General features: G+C 38.5%; 1 long non-coding RNA gene across 2 annotated transcripts in view; it reads left to right on the top strand.

Moving 5' to 3' along the window:
* The window catches only part of LOC112943061, a 51,781-nt gene extending 41,900 nt beyond the window's left edge, over window positions 1–9,881 (top strand). The window contains exons 4-5 of one of the 2 annotated variants that reach the window (XR_003248518.1): window positions 6,064–6,161; window positions 8,505–8,602. This is a non-coding gene — a long non-coding RNA (uncharacterized LOC112943061). Of the gene's footprint in view, window positions 1–6,063; window positions 6,162–8,504; window positions 8,603–9,547 lie in introns of those variants that run through there. The other variant, XR_003248519.1, reaches the window with a different exon arrangement.
* The last annotated feature ends 8,599 nt before the right edge of the window (window positions 9,882–18,480 follow it).

Below are 18,480 nucleotides of genomic sequence, written 5' to 3'. Positions count from 1 at the left end.
TCCATTTGTATGCTTTTAACTCTCGCTGTTAAGCAAAGTGTTTAGACTGAGCCCTTAATGAAGGTGAGCTTAGTCCACAACGAAATGAAATTTTATTGGTATCCCTCTAGCTCTAAATATCTTCAGATGCTGCAGTGTGCTGTAGAACACTACCACAATATATCTAGCTTTGTTTTTCATCTGGGTCTCTTTCCATTGCAATCTGGGTGGGAGCCAGATCAATATACTGAGTGTTCAAATTTAAACCAATGTTAGTATTTGTTTACATTTTATTCAGAGTCAAAATCCACAAAGCAGGTATTGCCTCAACATAAAGGCACTTCCTGCAGTGTTGAACTACACAGAAATTCTGGTAGGTAAAACTAGAGTTGTTATGTGGGAAGATAAGATGGAGATGACACTTATGCTTATAACACAGGGAAGCAGTATGAAAGCAAAGGGGTAAATGATTATAGTATCTCCTCAGTTAAATTCAGAATTAGGGATACCATGAGAAAAACAGTGAGTTTTTTTATTAACATATTTCTATGCATCTTCGTGTATGTACACAAATGTCTGTGTTAGAAATAGATTAGAAAAGTTTTTTATGCTATATTGTCATCTGAAAGCTGAATTGCTTTGAAGAGGTCTGTGTTCTTGGTATGCAATCATTATTTTTTTTGCTTTTCCTTTTGTGATATTGATATACGAGAAAAAAGAGGAGGGAAAGAGAAAATTCTAAGATAAACACTTAGTTGGTAGACAATGACATTCCCATGCATTTCAACATGACTTGCCCACAGTAACAAACTCCTGTGCGCTGCTGTGTTGAACCTTGTTTTTGTTTAATGAACTTTGTACAGTCTTGCCTGAAGTTATCTATAACTTGTTGGGATTAGAGACCCCTCTCTTTACTGAGCTCACTCAACAGTTGGACAATAATCATTTATAMACTCTCTGAAGAATTACTGGGAATTGCAGGCATAGTTCAAATAACAAATGCTTTTCTTTCCACATACAAAATTTGTGAAATTCTGGACTTGAAAGAAATCTCAGACTATATTTTGCTCATTGCCTTGTTAATATGACAATGTTAAAAGAGATTTATTACTTGAGGAATAATTGGAATTTAGAGAAAATATACCTCACTAAGTATAGTTTGGCAGGGTTAGGTCACGATAGGGTATCATTCCTTTAGTGGAGTYTTTTTTCAGTCACAATATAAATAGCTGAGCCTGAACATAAAAATATTTGAAGACATGAGAATCCTGTATCATGGAACAAAATTAAAAATCAGGAAATCAAATGGTATRTAGCTAAGAAGCAAGTTGCTTGTTGTATGTGAAAATCCATAGGTATCCACTAGTTAATAATCCGCTTAGATCAAGGCCTAATTTAGAACTTTTTCTAGAAATGCCATTATACTACTTGCAAGGAAWTTAGAGATATATCAAGTATCTCAAGATTAAATGCACATGTCTGGCAGTAGCTATTGAATCATTGAATACTGAATTAAAATACATTATTTTCAGATAATTCAGAGTTTAAAGTAGATATGAAATAAAAGCACCTGAGCTATCTGACCAAAAATATTTCCAATAGAAAATGCCTGAAAGGTTAAATTACTCTAAGTAAATTTATCTTGCATCTGCATACTCAAGAGTTGTTGCTAGCTACTTGCTAGCAATTGCTRTAATTATAAATTGTGGAGCACTTCCACAGTGGGTAATTTTATTGCTTTTTAAATTATTCAAATTATTATATATTATTGTCATATTATCAGTTATTCTATCATTTAGCAAGAATGTTTTGCAATCTGAGAACTGTACAGAGGGGATTTCTGCAGTAAACCTGAGCGAAGGGAGAGAAAGCCAGGTGTCCTTATTAAAGGCCTYGTGAAAAAGCTTTTATATAAGCCTGAGGAGTTGCTGTTTCTCACTAACTGTCCTTGTGGATTTTTTAGGGAGGTTCAAAGAGGCACTCGGTGAAAAGCAATTGTGYCCTGTGTTACTAACAGGCTTCTCAGGTGAACAGCTTCCTCAGTCTTACCTAGCAACTTCCAGTGTTTCACAGATTACAGCCCAGATTAGTTGACTAGTTCTAAGGAAAGTGAGAAGTGCTGCACGTTTGCTCTGTGTACTTCAGCCAGTTGTATTTTCCTTTCATGATCAAGGAGGGAATCAAAACTGCTGAAGTGCAAGAAAACAGCACATTTTTATTTCCTAGATGTGTCTTCAGGGCAAAAAGTCACTAGTGGCTGTGAAATAGGTTTAGGAACTGTTCAGGCACTGAAATACTAAACTGGGGATGCTCTGTGGTGTCACAGGTTTCATAACTAGGGCTTGGGTCCTGGGTTCACTGCAGTTAATGAGCAGGCAGATGCCTAATGGTGAACAGAGCAAGAGATGCATTTCCAGATGGAAGCATTTTCTTGTGTGATTTCCTAAAGTTAGGTGGAATATGTCTGGACTTTAAGAATTGGGTTCATAAGCTGAGCTCCAAGAAATTGCTTGCCATCAGATCACGAGTATGTATCAGTGCCCAGAAGCAAGCGCAGAGGCACAGGTAGATCACAACAGGGTGGGCTTTGGGGGATGCAAGAACACTTAAATTGTTCTTTGGAATCTCAGGACATGTTTTAGTGTCTAAGTATTTGGTGGGATTGGGCTCAGTCTGTGAGGCTCTTGAATACTACAGTGRTGGGAACTCTTATGTCCCACGATTGCAGCTCAGAGCAACATCTACTCGTCACTTCTTAGGGAGGGCTTTTGCTGGGCTCTTAAAGAGGTTCTTAAAGTTTTCCTGCAGAGAAGATGAATAACTAATACAAATTGCTCTATTCCTTTAGAGGACCAATAACTGACACACTATGGTATGATTTTTTTGTAAAAATTAAAGATTGTTTTGAATAAAATCTGTATCTACTGCAGGTGAAACAAAAAACCCTGCAGTTAAGTGATCTTTGATCACATKTTGCATGTTGTTTTATGAGAGTCAGGGTTTTTGTGTTGTTTCTAGATCATCATGATGTTCCTTGATGTTATTAGATCAGGACTTTCTTTACTTGTCCATCCAATCAGTTTCTGCTTACAAGCTCAGAGATATTACTCAGAACTATTTTATTCTGTCCAGGGAGAAATCTGCCACTGATGTTTTACYGATACTTTACATTTCCATTTATCTGTGGTGATGATCAGAAATACTAGTTTGTGTTATCAGTAAATTGTAGTTAAGGCATGTAGCGCATTCTTTAACATCAAATAATTTTCAGTAGTATGCAAATTACAGCATCTCCCCCTAACAATGTGCTGAAACCATTTCAGGAATCTCCCTCTAAGCAATTTAAGAAACAGCAGCAGAAGGCAAGAAGAGCATGAACTGGTATAGTTGAGCAGAGCTGCCCTCATTTGTATGAGGGAGCTTCTCCCCTGTCATATGTTCTCTTGTCAGTTGTTATTAGAGATTAGCAAAGGCAGGTAATTGCTATCTAGACACAGGCAGTGGGCTTGCTCCTTTGGTGATGAACTCCAAGGACTTCGTGGTGATGCTAATCCATCTGATTTCAGGATCTGTCTAGGTAGCTCTATGCCCTAGGGAATGTGAGAAGCATTGGCTGGGACTCATTGCAGAAAATTCATCTCCCTTTGGTCAAATAGTGAGGCAGGATCTCATGCTGAGTGCAYAAAAAGTGTTATCTGTGGTCTCAGTGTAGCGTTCCCACATGCTAAAATTATTCCTGTGTTGAGTGAATTTGTTTAACATTGATTTGCTTCKGCTTCTGTCACACACTGCGCACCCTGGCTTGGCCCTTAGGAGAAGCATTGGGATGGAGTTGACATGAAGGGTCGCTTCAGAGCTGGTGTTCAAAATGAAAAACTAGGGCAAGTGCTCAAGATTAAAGGATTCTCACAATGACTAACTTGCATAGCAGAATGAGTGGTCCAGCAGATAAGGGAGAGGAAGAAAACACTTAAACTTTCATATCTTCCTTAAGGCTCCTTCCTTCCATGTCTAAGACTGGCTCTAAATCTGCCCAAGAGCAAGAGAAATTGCAGCTGCCTCAGCCAGGGTAGTATCCTACAGAACTGATGAATGTTCAGTAATTAGGAAATCTCATTTACCCAGGAATTTGTGCAGTTCCCTGAATCCTTGAAATAGGAATATGTTGATACCTTATTTTATGTTCAGCTATTGCAGAACTGGAAAATGAGACCTTATCTAAGGTGACGAAGCAGGCAATGGAAAAGCTGGAACATGAACCCAGATATGTTTAACCCCACAAAGTCCCTAGGGGCACTTTCTCCTGGGGARCAGACACTCCAAATTCATAACCACAAAAGCTGGTTAGATCATGCTTTACTTTATTACCCTCTTTACATTTTTCAGTATACGGAATGAGAGGCATTTGAGTAGCTTGATCTTGTAGGGCACAAAGCAGAAATTGTTGCTGTAGAAGAGAGATATTTTTATCTTACCTGAATCATAGTGACCGTTTCTCCTCTCTTCCCTTTTCTGGTTTCTCATTTAAGAATTAAAAAAAWAWAWAWMYAWATATAAGTGCATTATAAATATAAGAAAGACTAGTGTCTAGCTGCTGAACTCATTCGCACATAATTATAGAGAGAATATTTAGAGCTGTCATCATTATCCAGAGAAATCAGACACTTCTTCACAGCCTGAGAGTGACAGAAAAATGGAACGATAATTAGGATGCACAAAGAAAGATGTAATGACCACAGATCCTGAGTCTTTTTTTAACAGTATTATAAAAATTTCCATTGCCCCAAATCAATCTCTTTAGTCTCTTATATAACAAATTGTCATCTGCCTAAAGTGTATCTTTGTTGTTTAGAGGACCTTGAAGGCAGTGTTGTTCACCCTTGCAAAAGCAGAAAACCTTTTTACTCTGAAGGTAAAAATCCGTATTTACCCAGGGCATTATGGATTCAATTTTGAGACAGGCCAGCTCCAAGGGTAACTTTAGCTGCTAGTGTAAATGACAAGATCCTAGGAAGAAAAGCTGGTTATTTAATTAAAAAAAAAAGTCTTGTGTTTAGCGCCTCTCAGCATTAATATGTAGCAGATTAAGACAGTTTGAAAATGCAAAAAGCAGAAAGATGAAGCACATAATGAGATATTTAAAACCACTGAAAGAGACAAATCAGGAYTGAGGCCATGGTGAAGAGAAAAAGCGTCTGTTTGGTCCTTGAAAGTTGGTAATTCAGGGCCTATAAAGCCTGAACAGTAGGGAAGAGGGCTGAGGAACATGGAAGAGGACAGAAAGCTGTGATCAAAGAGTATCACAAGCAATACAGAGACTGYGAGTTGCCTCCTGTAGAGAGTAAGATCTGGTCATTCTCATCTAACTAATGCTTTGGCTCCTTGTAGAAGATGTCAATTTAATGTATCCTGTCATTTCTGACAATGAAATCCCTTGCTGTGTGGCTAGTGATGCTTATCACTGGTATCTCATGTGCAGAAATTACCATCCTTTTCATATGTTTTAAAAAAGAAATTCAGATRTTGCAAACAGAAATTCTCCTCAGGTTCTTCTCAGGGAAATTCTGTCAGAATTTCTCAAGAATTTCTTCATTTTTATATGGCTAAACTTTTCATCTAAAATTACATGTTTTGTACATAGGTACAAAATYAATCTGCTTGTTTAATTTTCAGAATCAAAGAATAGTTTTCACTCATGCCATTAAGTCATTAAAAGAAGGAAAAAAGATTATACACTACTACAATTCAGTTTTTCAGATMATTTCTAACTTTTATTTGTAGCTGCTTGAAGACGGGGATATATTTAAAAACATTAGGTTTTTTTTGCATTCATTAGAAATATTCTCTTAATGCAAAAACTGATTGTTTCCAGGATTCCCTTTTCTGGTGTTTGATGCATTTTTTAATTCAATGACTTTGAACTTCAATGAGATCTAAGTTCAAACTAGATCTGAACTACTGTTAGAGCAGGTTCATCTTTTTGAAACATCACTGGATTCTGGATACTCTGTTATTTTGTGCTGTTCTGATTTATGGGCTTTCAGGAGTTCAGTGTGACGTACTCTATCTGCATATCATCCCTAGGAATCACTGCACAAAGTTGTACATTAATAAAACCAAGCTCTGGATTAGACAAAGATCTGGGACAGGCTGGTGCTTCATATGCTGTAGCTGAATACCCAGTAAGTACTGATACAACCTGCAAAACTAAGTATAATTACGGTCTTATTTGTTTTACTAGAAAATCTTTGTTGTTGTTTTATTTGTGGAGCTCATGCACTCCCTGCTGCATGGTAGTAGCAGGTTTCCTTTTATGTGGAGCAGGTGGCTAATATTGAAAAACTGCCTTCACGGTGTGAAAGACTTCTCTCAAAACTCATCTCAATGTTTGCAATTGGCTAGCAACTGGCATTCAAAAGRTGTTTTTGTATATATACAGTGCAAACATAAAGAGGAATAGGAAGAATAGTTTAGCTACTTGTCTCAGAGGCTTGCTTTATAAAAAGACCCCCTCAGTTCCCTTCAAAACAGCCTAATAAAGTGAATGCCCAAAAGTTTCAGATGATGCCTTGGAAGTATTGTGAATTCCTATCCTAATATGGCTCTCCGTTTCCATAAATCTTTAAAATAAAACCACATTAACCTTGGTAGTTGTCTGCTAGCCCTGGCTAGCAGGCTAGGATATCACATAAAATTATGCTCTGTTTTTTAAAAAAGAGATTTTATTTTTATTCACTTCTACTGAAGGGCTGGTCTGCAGTCTTACTCTCCAGCTATGTGATGCTTCCTTTTGCTTCTCCCTCTCTATCTGCTGCCCTGAAATGGAACAAGTAAATGATCAACAGACACTAAGGCAACATACCCTTCTTATAACTGAAGCTCTATTCTTCCTATTGGGTACTTCATATTCCATTAGGTTTCGATCCAAAATACCAGGTCTGACCTTCACTTAGGCTGAGTCAGCAGGATTTGACTGATTTCCAGGAAGYTGTGTAGGCTTGTGCTGGCTCTGTAATCCAGGTAAAGGAGCGGAACAACGGAGCCTTTACAAATTTTACAGTATCTTTACAAATGTGTGAAATACTGCACATTCTTTCGCAAACAGGACTAGGGAGAGCAGGCAGGGCAGTCTTGCTATGCCTATGTGATTGGATGCACTTGACTTGGGGGGAAAACAAGGGAGGCCAGAGTTCCTTATCAGAAATGACCACAGCATGAACCATAGTAGAGCAGGTACAAGTGTAATGAGCTAATGCATGTTAACTTTCACACCCAGGGTAGGCATAAAGTCAATTTAATTAGACATGTGATGTATGACCAGGGAGGGGGACATATCAAGGAGCCACATATGTTAGGTGAGCTGGGAGGTCTGTAGCTTCTGAGTACTTGAGGGAGTGGGGAAAAGGAGAGGCTATCTTGGTCAGGAAATTAGGATAAAAGGAGGCTGCACCCTCCTGTGGTTTGAGAGACCCACAGGGATATGCCCAGGTGGACTCTTCCTTTATTGGAATAAAGTTTTAGGACTCCTCTGTCTCCTTTGGACATTTGGTTCTTGACAGATTTTCTGCGTGTAAAGAACAGAAAATATGGCAAAAGAAGAAAAAGGAGAGGGTAGTATTTAATTTTACTGAAACAGATTCATCTTTGGTTTAAGAACAATAGCTGTGATGTGTTTGGTTTCTTTCCTAAATTTAGCCAAATGCCAAATTAAGCATCTATTGTAAGTTGGTTCTCTAAGTGCCTTCTGTAATCATTGGGGAAGGGCAGTACTTAGCTTCGTGCAGCAGATGTAGCTAATCAAGCTTCCTTGCTCTCTTTTAAGGAATTTTTGGGTTGATACGGGTTGATATGGACACTTACTGATGATTAAGGAGGCCCAAACCTACAGAGAGTTTCAGGAAAGAGCTGCAGTCTTGGAGAGAAGCTAGCCTAGATCAACAGGAGAAAAACCCATGCAGATGTTAACCCTCTGCGAGATCACCTGCTCTGAGGTTTCCTGCATCTCAATTGGCAAATGCCTTTGGGCTGAAGCAAGGCTACAAAAGGTTGCATTTAGGGATCTGATGTCCAGGCTTTTAGCTATTTAAACTCTTACCCGCCCCCTGGAAATAAATTACCTTATTCACTTATTTTTAGTCCTACATAGYGTCAGAGCAAAAGCCCCAAAGCAGAAAGGCATGTTTAAGTTCCAGRGAAGAAACTGAGGCTGTGAGGTTGAGGTCAGGAACTCAAAGCAAAGGCAGCAAACAAAACTCCGTCATGGGTTTCTTCGTTTTATTTGCCCAGAATGTGGCTGAAGTTACATTAGAGGTTCTGCATACTCCCATTTCCTTGCTTTAAAAGGAAAATATTTCCCCATCTTCATCTATATTCAGACACTAATAAACAGATGGTCAAATTAAAGAGACCCTATCGGCCAGAAAATTAAATGAATTAGAAATTCACCGGAGCTTCGTTCTCCAGATCATTCCTTCTTCTATTAAAATAAACAAACAAACTTCCTTTTCCCTCTGCTTTTCTTTCAGATGTGTTCTGTACTATGGGATCAAATAATTAGGCTGGTAGAAAATCCCTTGTTGGTGTTAGAAGCAGCCTCTACTGGGAGGAAGACTAAGATAACAGCTGGCTATTACAGAACAAGATATTCCATTGCCTTGAGCATATCTGTTTAAGAAAAAAAGAAGAGTCAGACTTTGAACTTGCTGGCTCAGTGATTACAATGGATTTCAGAACAGACTAGAAAAGTGAGCTGTGTTTTGAGTTGTGGGGAATTAAGGAGTAACTGTAATGAAATTCCCTTGTATACAGAATTTAGCTCATGAAACAAGTTACAGTGGAAGTGTAGCCTTCCAACAGTCAAAGCAAAAGGCAAGCAACGAGCAAGTCATCCAGTCAGGTAGCAGCCCCTGCTTAGAAAGGTCATGTAGGTTGCAGCTACGTTAACATTTTACTTCTGGTTGTCACTACTTCCCGCATGGTGGTTGAATTTGAAGAATGATTAGGGTCAGTAGATTAATTCTTTAGTTAGCCTCACTCTAGGGGAGCACAAATGCTCTAAGCTTCTGTCAGATTATATTTGGATCTGAAATAATTTCTGTGAACACAAAGAGTGAAGATTTAGCAGCGTTAGAACTAACTGCTTCGGTGTACTGCTGCATTTTTAATGTACTGGTTATCACCCATAGGAGCTGTAACACATGCCATTTTGTGGGCAGTCAGAGCTTGTGGCTTTAGGTTGGGGTTCGCTRTTGAGGTAGAAGGTGGTCGTGTTGTTTTCTCTGCTTCTCACAGTTTGACTGGGAGGTTTCTGAGAGTGAGCAAGCCCTGAGCGTCTTCCTCACACTTAATAAAGACATCAAGTCACAAATATATCACCGCAGTGCTCCCTTTCTCCTCTCATTTGTAACAGCTTCTATTTATTTGGAGGTTTCTCAAGTGAGGCTAGTGAGAATCTCTGTTATCAGCCTCAGTAATCCTCTGATTTGGTGCCTCGGGAGAACTTCGGTTTAGGCAATAGGACATCAATCCTTTCCTTCCTTCATCACCCTCCCTCCTCATTTTTTTACAGACACTGCAATCAAATGTGTCTTTGCTGCTTAGGAAAATAAGCTGCATCTTGATTCTCCCAACACGCCAAGGACCTGAACAAATAGTGARAGATAGGGATGCAAAACTGACTGGGTTAAATAAATGCAAGTACTGAAGGTGAGGTGACCATATCAGTGGTTTGCTTGGATATCTGTAGTGTGTCTGTGGACACACCTATGGTTAAGTAGAACTTCAAGCAGATGGCTCTTCATGCTTGTGCAACGCCTCTGCTGCTGCTGCACGTATCTTTCAATCAAAACTACTACTGCTATTATTCCTGTAAACTTTTACATCTGCTGTAATTAACTTTTATACTATAATTGCTTTCTTCGAAGAAAAAATAGAGGACCTTCTCTCTGTAGTCCAGACTCCTGCAAAAGAAGCTTCTGCTAGCTCATCTACTTTATCTCCTCTCATTCTCTGTTACTCATTAAGTGCATTTCTATTGTAAAAGTAATTCTTAACCTGCTTGCAATACTCACCTGCCTTTCTGTCTCTTAAATCTAAACATTTATGCTTTTTTTTTTTGTAATCCTACTCCGGTGCCTAAATTGCATAAATTTTCCTTGACTATAACTTTTCTATTCCTCTTGTCAATGGTTAAAGCTTCCAGAATGTCCTGGATCTCAAAGCCCTAGGTTAAGGTTGCTTTTATTACCCTTCATATGATACAGAGCTTGCTTTATAAGCTAGAGACTGTAAAACAGCCCTGGGGCTGCATTAAACATCTTGTGGATTTTTTGGCCTAGATTGTCCAACCCAAAAGGTGATGTTTCTTTTAATTTCTGACTTGAGTGGGAAGGTTGGACTAGATGATCTCTAGAGGTCCCTTCCAACCTTGAATATTCTGTGATTCTGTGACTTGTCCCTCTCTAACCTCTTACTTGAACTCCAATAACTTACATAAGTAAATAAAATTAGGGATCTCTTTTGAATGAATAAATTCCACAGTGAACTGAAAACTCAGAAGACTCATTTTGGAAATGTCAGCACAAAGCATTTCAGCATTTCTGAAATGAAAGATTTTATTACGGCATCTCCAGAATAGGAAGTTTTCTTTCAGAAGAATTTAACCCACTTTTCATGTTTACCTTTTTTTTTTTCAGTTAAATTTATTTACTAAGTCAATACATGTTAATTAATAATCTTGGTCTTTATGAAACTGATTTTTTTAGTGATTTTACTGTTCTTGTAAAAGAAGAAAACCTCACTATCCCATTATTTAACATTGCCACGTAGAAGATCACGGGAAATTTTCCTATGCAGTGATTTGGAAATGAAAAACAGGAGGAAAGCAAACTTAGCTTTTATTTTACCTAAAAATTAGTTAAGCAATTAACTTTTACAGATATACTGAGGAATAAATTATGTAGTTATTAAATAGCAGCAAAGGTTAGCTCAGGTGTTTCTTATGGTAGGTGAAGTGGACTTGATATCACTATATGATACTCTAGATTAAAGCAACTGTAATATTTGTTGTACGTAGTTACAGCAAGTTCTCTTCCATCCCCTCCTCTTCTCTCTTTTCCTCTGAGACGAACAACGTTCTGTGCAGCAGAGCTGCCCCTCTGGCCACCACCCAGACCCTGCATCCTGTGTGTCCAGCATCTCCTCTGGCCGTGGTGAAGCCTGCTGGGCCCTGACCACTTCTGAGGAGATGAATGTTGTTGCATCTTGACAACGGGTTCTGCACATCCTTGGGCTGGTTTCTACCCTTATGAACTAGTTTAAACCTTCTGGAAGATTTGCTTTTACCAGTTTGCAGCTTGTGATAAACGTGTTGTAATTCGTGGAACAATCTGTAAAAAAACAGGCTTATCACAAGTGTCGTAAGCTATGAGTGCAAGACACCACAAGAACACAGTATCAGCATAAGGCCAAAACCGCAGGAGATTGAAGCATGCGYAGAGCCCAGAGGAAGAAGAGCGGCCTTCATCAAAGACCACCAGGAGCCTCAGGGACCCCTACCAACAAGGAGAGAGCATGTGCAGAAGTATTGCAACAGACCACAGATAAGAAGCGAACCAGTGTATAAAAGAAGCTCCCTCTCGTACTACAGCGCGCGCCGTTGGTGGAGCGGAGACTCCCCGGCCGCCCAGCGCTGCTTGCTTGCTATTTACAATAAACGATACTGATAAATTAATTGGCTCGGAGAATTTATCAGTTTATAACAGAGCTCTAAAAACATACACACGCATCTGTAAATGCTTTGTGTATTTTGAGCTGAAAACAGGAATAAAACAGTACTAGATCAGCCCAGAGGCCTGGCTGGGTCTTTGTCCTGCCTTTGACAGTGGGTGATCACAGATTTTCATGAAATGCTATAAGAAAAAGAACAAATTTCCTTTCATGCTTCTAATAATCAGTGGCTGAGGTTGCATTGGCCCAGCGTTTTTAAGAGCTGCCTCCCTTAATTCCCGTAGTTTGGCTGCACTTTTGACTGCCTGTAGTAATGGCTGAAAAAGCCCCCACAAAGTCCATATTGGCAGCATGTCTGAGCATCGGGCGATGATCCTTGGGTGGCCTCTGCCTTCTTTCTCCTTCCCATCTCTCCTGCTTCACCAGGAGGGCTTGCAGGGTTCAACYTGACATCTCTCTATTGAGAATGTGCAAGGACTTCTGCCCCCCACTGATTACAGTGGCCTGGATGCCCAGCCCACCGTGCCTCGTGCAAGGTGAAAATCAGCCGTGCAGTTCGTGCCTCACCGGGACTTCTGGTAACGCTGCATACACCCCATCTTGGGTCCTTTGCCTTGCTTTCTGAGTTACTGCTTCCCTTTCCTCTCTTGCAATTTGCTTGGGAAATTTGAAAATTTTAGACATTGCATATGTGTAGATATGTGAAGCTTAGGTATCGTAAGCTGCAATATTACCTGTGAGATATATGTACTTCAAGTAGGTACCAGGGAGGGGATAAAAAGTCCAAAATTAAAGAAGTGATTGTATTTTGAGTGTGGCTTTGTGGCTTTTCATAGAGGAATATTATGTTTGGCCAGTTGCTGGTTAGTGAAAGACTTCCAGCTCTCCATATGGAGTGTACGGCAAGGTGAATGCTTTGTCAAGAACAACTAATACCTTCCACATCCAGGTAAAGACCTGCAAATCYGGAGTGTCTCTGTCAGGTTTGCTAAAACAAAACATCTGCGATTTAATCTGTCCCTGAGCCTATTGCAGATAGGTTCAAGCTGCCAAGTTAGAGGTAATTTTCCTTAACTGAGTGGAGATAGGGATTACGTGCAGTATCTCAGTTAGCATTTATGGGATGCTGTTCTAAGGAAGAGCTAATTTTTGATGCTTATATCTAAGTCACATCCTCTAGGTCACTGTCAGTACTCCATGTTCTACCAACACACAGCGAGGTAAATGTAGTCCTGCATGAGGTGCTCCCTGCTTTCTGACCTCTCAACTTCCTGCCCCGCTTATTTTTCCTCTTTGGGAACAGTAAAAGTGAAGATGCCAAATCCTCCTGAGTTTTCCTTGTGAAACACAGGACCTTGCTAAAGTCAAAATTTGCTTTTGCTAACTGCTTGCTTTCTCATACTTTATTACAAACAGCTTCTTGGCCATAACAAAAGATGAGCAATGTAGTCTTTCAAAAACATTCTTCAGTTGCAGACAGTTTGCATAAATGAAAGTTAAGGACACGAGAGCTTAAAGAGATTTAATTTTTAATGTTCCAAATGAAATATGATTGCTTTCCTACATCTACTGTAGTAGGTTTTTGCCAGGCACTTAAGAAAAGATAAACTCACTCAAATATATTTCTTGAAAACACTTATTTACCTTAATAGATTTTTTCCACCAACAACTACATTTATTATTTTAAAGTAGCCAGCACAATGCAGGCTATCAATATTTGGAAGAACTGAATTTGAATTTTTAATAGGTTTCAGTCTTTTTCATAAATCAAACTCACACTTAACAATTCTCCCAAATTTTAAAAGCATAAACACTTTTTTATTTCCCATAGAACCATATTAAGAAGGGATAGTACTTTTTTGTGGGGAAATAGTACATTTTTGAAGCACTTCTAAAAAATAGCTTGTGAACAAAARAAGGTTATTTGATGAACTTTTTGCAACCTCTTAAGCTTGATAATGTTTCTTTAAAATATTCAAGAAAAAGGTTTATGACTGATGTAAACATTAACCTTTCTGTTTGTTTATACCGAAAAAAATTACTGGAGGAAGGACAAAAAAAAAAAAGAAAAAAAAAGAAAAAAAAAGAAAAAAAAAAGTTCTTTGTGTATATTTCCAAGTAGGGATTGAAGAAATTTAAATACTTACATTTGTTAACTCTACAGTGGATTTATGACCTAGGAGAAAATATATTAAGTCATCTAAATTTTTCTTCTATTTCTCTGAATATGCCTAAAGTATAATGATTAGCAAAGCATATGAAAGGGCTGCAGCAGTAGGAAGAAAGTCCAGGTCTTAATATTGTCTTAGCTGATGCTTCTGGCTTAACCAGAAAATCCTGAAATATAGGAGATTGTGGCTTCTTTGACAGCTTGTGAACACGTGCTATTTTACATAAAAATTTAGGAATTAAAGACATTTTAAATTAGAATATGTTGGTGCAATTGCTGAAACAACCAACTGTATCTTTTGAGCATCCATTCCCACCTCTGGAATGCGACTTCCAACATTCCTGAGGAAGGATTGCGAGGGCACTAGGAACATGCACCATTGCACTGGAAGATGGGAAACAGCCTGGGTCTTTCAGGAGGAATTCTGCTTACAGTGGGAATTGTTCCCAAAACCATGTCCTGAGCAGTGCAGAAACAGCCTGTAGCACATGGAGAGTCTGGGAGCAGCCCCAAGGAAGGAGAGGGAAGTGTGTTGAATTTATCCCTCACCCAGGGGAACAAATTGAAGCCTTCAAGCTTCGAAGCTAGAAAACAGTTGGGATTTCCAGGAGAGGAGAGGATGAGTTTATTCCTAAGCACCAAGTGGTGGGAAGGAGTTGGGTGTTTTCAAATCCATTGTCTTATTTTGTTGGAACCAAAATGTTGTAGTTTTATAGGAGATATGTTTAAGAGTTCATAAACAGTGAAAAGCTGGGGCAAACTCTCAAGAATTTGGGCAGCTGAATCTTACCATACAAAGCAGAAAGAAGCTMTACCTCTGCTTGTGATGTACTAAGCTTGTCCTGTAGATGAAGCTCATCTTGGAGTGCAGTTAAACCAATGAAACTACATAAATCAGGAGCAACTGATCATTGCCCAAATCATTTGATCGAACTGATCAAATATGACAAGGATCATATGTGTCAGCTTGGAAAATCCTGACTGCATTTGTCTGCATCAAAGCAAAAAGCACATGTACATGTAGCTTGTGAAACATGAAAGGTTTTGTGTGTAACTGAAAAGAACAGTATTTTCATGCAAAGGAAATGTTATTATATGGTGTAAAGGAGTGTGRAGAATGTAGATGGTGGATGCAAAAAAGAATTTGAAAAATGACTGATGCTCCTCAGAATCACTTAGCTGTGATTAACTGAAAAAATAATTTGGTGGTCTGTCCCTTTAGCCTTACTTCCAAATTACTATTTTTATTATTATTCCCAAAATGTCAAAATTGCTGGGGATTTATGGGTTCAATTTGATGATTAGAACTTAATTCTGCTTTCCTTGTTCCTCGGAACATCACACTCAATACCCGCTACATATTCTGTCAGATCCAATGGAATGGTGCGTGGAGTGACCTCATTTTTTTTTTTTTTGTCCATTAACTTAGTTTGCGTATCTTGCCATTTTTTCCCTGATAAAAAAGGATTATTATCAGTGGGACAAGTTAAAATCTATCTCTTTTGTTAAAAGACTGGAAGATGCCAGTGGATTAAACCACAGGAATTTTGTGTGAAGAGGTAAGATCAAGTTTTAGATCAAGTTATATACCTAGTGTTTATAAAGCAATTTGAAGTTGAAAACTGCTATGTAAGTATTATTGACAGTAGAAACAACCTGAATGATRAATACTACTTCTTCTCACAGAAAATGCACTCTAATTTAGATTAAAACATCTATTGCCTGCTAAGAAGAATTCATGTTTCTGATGATATTGAGGAGAAGTGTGTTTATCTTTTATGATATTCATTGGTAAACTACTAGGGACGGAGTTTCCTTTTTTCTTGTTCATCGATTGCCCAGCAATGTGGAAAGCTGATATAGTGCCTTGGTTGCCACCATAACTCAAATTGTAAATAATACTTTTTTATAGTTATCCAACATTTTTGTACTAATTTCTCTGTATTTATTTGACCTGCATGACTTTTCTAACCTAAATTTAAAGCGTATTTTGTAATAGTTACAGATAGTTCGAGTGTCACCTTGAGCTTTTCATTRTAAATCAATATGCTATACCACAGATAATCAGCTCTGTGCCTGTGTTATATCTTCATTTGTTTAGGATTAGTGGAATCATCCAATCAGTAAACCTAAAATTTCTTCCTATTGCAGTAATGGCTAGTACATTAATTGTAGTGTAGCTTATCTAGAAGACTGAATCAATCACCTTCTTATCAGCCTTCATCCTGTTCAAATAGCTGACATCTAATGCTACCTACAAGAAAAARTGTCTGCAGTTTTACAAAAATTTAATGGAGAGTTGGATTGTGCAGGGTTATGTACCAAGGGGTTGGATTTCCTTGATATATTGTCCTAAAAAGTATAGGTAAACTATGTATATGTAACAGCATTCTTCATCCAATCCTAATGGCATTTTTATATCTGCAGAAATTCATAAATCTGGTTAAAATACAGGGAAGGCCATATCTTTATGTTAAATATATTTTAGAAACCTAATATCTTTAACTTTTAAGGAAGTATAGCTTCAATATATCACAGGAAAAAAATCACACTTCAAATTTATATGAATGTGTAGTGCAAAAAGATACATGGCAGGCAAAATACACGTTACACAAAAGAATTGGATAATTTTAAGTATACTTGAGAGAACGTTAATTTTTTAATATGAAATAAGAGATGCTGTTATTATGTGACAGCTATGCAATGTATTATTTATAATTATGCATCACCTCTATATGAACAGATTATAAGAAACTTGTCCCAAAGTTCAAGTGAGCTGGATAGAAGAAACAGCAAAGGGAGATGGAAATATTTTTGGAGAAATATTTTGGCATTTGTCCTCTTCCGTTAGCATAGCCTTGCCAGTGTTTGAAGACAGCATCTGAATGTTTTGTTTTGAAAAACAGTTCCTATGAAACACCACTTTTAAAATAGATAAACATGTATGAGAACCTTGGAGTTATTTGTAACAGCTCCTATTATAGARCTGCAGCTGCAAACTTTAGAAGGAAAGGTTTTGTGCCTGGGTAACCTGCTTTGCCCAGCATGTTTTGCTGGGTCACATCAGGCTTGCAGTCTGCAAATGAAACCAGCATAGTCAAATACTGATATATTCCTACTGACTATATTCCTTTTTCTTTTTTTTCTTTGTTTTTGTCCAACATAACAGGGAGACATTGTACATTGACAGCTGCCAGTCACCTTGTGTGGCTGCTTCCTTTGGCATCTGCGGAGCAGCGTTACAGGGCATTGAGTGGAAGCTGCAAGTAGATACTGATGCCTGTCCAGTGAGGGCTATAACTTTACAGACAGCAATAGCTGCCCGAAGCACAAAATTTATTGTATCACCTGTCCTTTATAGAATTTGGCCCCACTGGTTTGTAATTTAAATGCATAGGCTCATGATCAGAATAGCTTCTAAAGCAGTGAAATKCTGGCAAAGACATAAATCCGGTTCATATCCATTGATTCACAGCTTTACCCTACTGTAAAAGGATTACATGAAAAGATGAAGAGTCGCTGCTCATATCTGGTTATTTCTAGTAAAGTCTCTCTCATAAAAAGAAGAAGAAAATCACTGAGAAAACATTTTCTGTGAGCTACAAAATAATGGAGAATAAAAAAAATTAATAGTTTGCATGTGTATAACAAAAATATCTTACGTTATTTTTATGCTCCTTTGAAGAATGGAGAGATGGAAAGGTGGCTCTTCCTTCCCCCAAGGGCAGCTCTCTTGACAAGCTGCGGTATGGGTGGCAAAACTAGCTATTGTGGCTTGCCATTTCCTGATGGTGCACAGAGAGCAACAGGAGATGAGCAGATCCTTGACTCCCACGTGACTTCTTGCACAAGTCAGTGTAGCTGAACCATCAGTGCAGGGCTGGAAGGAAGGGATTATAGGCATTTAAAAGTGAAAGACTTGATGCTGAAGCAACAGCACAGAGTGAGGTGAGGAACATCTATTTTCTGCTAGAGTTTCTCCTCCTCTTCCCTGCCTGCCCTGCAAGGTCCAAAAATCAGTGCGAAGCTTCATACAGTTTTAAAGAATATTAAAATATTTCTGATTGAGCCAAGTGCTGCAGCCCACAGGCTTTTGATTGTCAGTCCTCTGAAGAGGGATGAGGGACAGGAAACAAAACAGAGAAAAGCTAGAACTTCCCTGCTTGTAGTCTGAGATTTCTCCCATCAACTTTCAGGCGAATAGTAGTTGGTGACCACATTCCACTCACCTAACTTGAGAAGCCTGCTGTGTTTGGGTCTATATCTGGGGTCTATAGTAGTATAGAGATCAGGATCTATAYTAGAGGCAATGGATATTTGATCAATAGAGTTGACAGGGCTTGGGGTGAGATTTATCTGACTATAGAAAAAAATAAATATCTGCTTGAGAATGAGGTGTATTTCTTGCTTGACTCTGAAGGGAGTTTAGGGTGCTTATGTGTTGATTTGATCTTTAGCAAGAGGAACTGATGCCTTGGTGTTGAGTCTAAGTAGCCGTTTTTTATTTCATTGGAGAGTCAGTGATCAAACAGTGGTCTTAGGTGTATTAACGTGYGATGTATCTTGCCTTGCGGGAACTTAATGCCCGCCTTCTGGGTAGATAA

The sequence above is a fragment of the Nothoprocta perdicaria genome, unplaced genomic scaffold (genome assembly GCF_003342845.1).
Source record: "Nothoprocta perdicaria isolate Ctin4 unplaced genomic scaffold, notPer1 scaffold_14, whole genome shotgun sequence".
NCBI classification, from domain to species: Eukaryota; Metazoa; Chordata; class Aves; order Tinamiformes; family Tinamidae; genus Nothoprocta; species Nothoprocta perdicaria.
The sequence above is the reverse complement of the archived record's forward strand: the minus strand, read 5'-3'. Positions and strand labels throughout refer to the sequence as shown.